The sequence below is a fragment of the Desmodus rotundus genome, chromosome 6, assembly GCF_022682495.2.
Source record: "Desmodus rotundus isolate HL8 chromosome 6, HLdesRot8A.1, whole genome shotgun sequence".
Lineage (NCBI taxonomy): Eukaryota > Metazoa > Chordata > Mammalia > Chiroptera > Phyllostomidae > Desmodus > Desmodus rotundus.
This window is the reverse complement of record NC_071392.1, coordinates 47949088-47952549: the sequence shown is the minus strand read 5'-3', so window position 1 is coordinate 47952549 and position 3462 is coordinate 47949088. Positions and strand designations below refer to the sequence as shown.

Below are 3462 nucleotides of genomic sequence, written 5' to 3'. Positions count from 1 at the left end.
CAAACTCTTTTTATGAGTCTAGTATCATCCTAATTCCAAAACCAGTTAAAGGCACAACAAAGATAGAAAATTACAGCGCAATATCTCTGATGAACAGAGATGCTAAAATCCTCCACAAAATACTGGCAATTCAGATCCATCAATACATTAAAAAGATCATGCACCATGACCCAGTGGGATTTATTCTGGGGATGAAAGGATGGTACAATATTTGCAAATCAATAAACATAATAATACACCACATAAACAAAATGAAGGACAAAAGCCACATGATCATATCAACAGATGCTGAAAAAGCATTTGATAAAAGCCAGCACTCATATGATAAAAACACTCAGCAAAGTGGGAATGGAGGGATTATACTTCAACATAATAAAGGACATATACAAGAAACCTACTGCCAACACCATACTCAATGGGCAAAAATAAAAGCATTTCCCTTAAGCTTAGCAACAAGACAAGGGTCTGTGGTGAAAGCAAAGACCCTTGCTTTTACCCATTACCATTTAACATGGTAATGGAAGTTCTACCCACAGTGATTAGACAAGAAAGATAAATAAAAGGCATCCAAATTGGAAAGAAGTAAAATTGTCATTATTCACAAACAAGATGACAGTGTACATAGAAAACCCTATAGTCTCCACCAAAAAATTATTTGACCTAGTAAGTGAATTCAGCAAAATAGCAGGATACAAAGTCAATATTCAGAAATTGATGAACTATCAGAAAGAGAAACTAAGAAAAAAATACCATATACTACAGCAGCAAGAAAAATAAAGTACCTAGGAATAAACTAACCAAGGAGGTAAAAGATCTATACTCGGAAAACTACAGAACATTGTGGAAAGAAATTGAGGAAGATACAAATAAATGGAAATATACACCATGTTCATGGATTGGAAGAATTAACATCACAAAATGTCCATAATACCCAAAGCCATCTATACATTAAATGCAATTCCTATTAAAATACCAATAGCATATTTCACAGATCTAGAGCAAATATTTCAAAAATGTATATGGAACCAGAAAGGACCCAAATACCCTCAGTAATCCTGAGAAAGAAGAACAAAGTTGAAGGGATCATGATCATAATACCTGATATAAAACTATACTACAAGGCCACTGTAATTAAAACAGTCTAGTACTGGCATAAGAACAAACACATAGACCAATGGAACATAATAGAGAGCTCAGAAATAAGCCCATGCCTCTATGGTCAATTAATATTTGACAAAGGGGGCATGAGCATACAACAAGGTAAAAACAGTCTCTTCAATAAATGGTGTTGGGAGAACTGAACTGGTACATGCAAAAAAACCATTTAAATTAAACTAGACCACCAACTTACACCATACATCAGAATAAACTCAAAATCAATAAAAGACTTACATATAAGTCATGATACCATAAAAGTCCTAGCAGAAAACATAGGCAGTAAAATTTCAAATATCCCACATAGCAATATTTTAGTCCATATATCTCCTCAGGCAAGGACAATAAAGGAAAAAACAAACAAATGGGAGTACATCAAATTTAAAAACTTCTGCGCAGCTAAAGAAAACATCATCAAAATGAAAAGTGAACTGACTGTATGGGAAAACATATTTGCCAATGACATATCAGACAAGTGTTTAATCTCCAAAATAGATAAAGAACTCACACACATCAACACCATGAAAACAAACAATACAATTAAAAAGTGGGGAAAGGACCTGAATATTGCAACAAGGAGGAATATTGCACCTTGTATATCTCCAAGGAGGACATACAGAGGACCCATAGACATATGAAAAAGTGCTCAACATCCCTGGCCATCAGAGAGACACAAATTAAAACCACAGTGAGATATATCTCACACCAGCCAGAATGGCCATCATTAATAAATTAACAAGCAACAAATGCTGGCGAGGACGTGGAGAAAAGGGAACCCTAGTACACTGTGGGAATGCAGACTGGTGCAACCACTGTAGAAAACAGTATGGATTTTCCTCAAAATGTTAAAAATGCAACTGCCTTATGACCCAGCAATTCCACTTCTGAGAATATACCCTAAGATTCCTAAAACAGCAACTCAAAAGAACTTATGCATTTCTAAGTTCAGAGCAGCACTATTTACAATAGGAAAGTATTGGAAATAGCCTAAGTGCCTATCAGTAGATGAGTGTATTAATAAACTGGTACATTTACACAATGGAATACTATGCAGCAGAAAAAAGAAGGAATCCCTACATTTTGCAACAGCATGGATGGAACTGGAGACTATTATGCTAAGTGAAATAAGCCAGTAGGTGAAAGACAAGTACCATATGATTTCACTCATATGTGGAATCTAATGAAAAAAATAAACTGATGGGCAAGATAGAAGCAGAGACATGGAAACATGGAACAGACTGACAGCTGTAAGATGAGAAGAGTGAGGGGGGAGTGGCCAAAGGAGGGGGAAGGGATTAATCAAAGAACATGTATGAATGACCCATGGACATGGACCACAGAGTGGGGATGACTGAGGGGGGAAGGGGTGGGCTGAGTGGAGGGGAACAAAGCAGAAAAAAATTGGAACAGCCTTCAGCTTTTGGCTCCAAAGAGAAGGTGCAACTTTCATCTGGAATCTGGGTTCATCTTACACCAGCTGCCTCCATCATGCCTCTGAAGTTAGACCCTAATGAGATGAAAGTCGTATACCTGAGGTGCACCAGTGGGAAATTGGTACCATGTCTGCCCTGGCCCCCAAGATTGGCCCCCTAGGTCTGTCTACAAAAAAGGTTGGTGAAGATATCACCAAAGCAACCAGCGAATGGAAGGGTCTGGGGATTACAGTGAAACTGACCATTCAGAACAGACAGGCCCAGACTGAGGTAGTGCCTTCTGCCTCTGCCCTGATCATCAAAAGCCTCAAAGAACCACCATGAGACAGAAAGAAGAAAAAAAAAACACTAAGCACAGTGGAAATATCACTTTTGATGAGATTGTCAACATTACCTGATAGATGTGGCACCTATCTTCAGCCAGAGAACTCTCTGGAACCATTAAAGAGATCCCAGGGACTGCCCAGTCCGTGGGCTGCAATGTCGATGGCCACCACCCTCATGACATCATAGATGACACAAACAGTGGTGCAGTACAATGCCCAGCTAGTTAAGAACTACAAAGGAAAATTTCCAATTAAAGATCATTTGACAACCAAAAAATAAAATAAAATTAGGACAACTGTAATAGAATTAACAGTAAAAGGTAAAAGTTAATTGCATTGAAAATTTTTAAAAAAGAACTCATACAACTCAGTATCAAGAAAGCAAACAATCCAATTAAAAATGGGAAGAGGATCTGAATAGACCCTTCTGTAAAGAGGACATACAAATGGCCAATAGACATATGAAGAAACTCTGTATCACTCATCATCAGAGAAATGCAAATTAAAACCACAATGAGATATCACTTCACATCTGTCAGAATGACTAT

At 37.5% G+C, this 3462-nt stretch overlaps 1 pseudogene; it reads left to right on the top strand.

Moving 5' to 3' along the window:
• The first annotated feature begins 2643 nt into the window (after positions 1-2643).
• On the top strand, positions 2644-3142 carry LOC112301814 (large ribosomal subunit protein uL11-like; annotated as a pseudogene).
• The last annotated feature ends 320 nt before the right edge of the window (positions 3143-3462 follow it).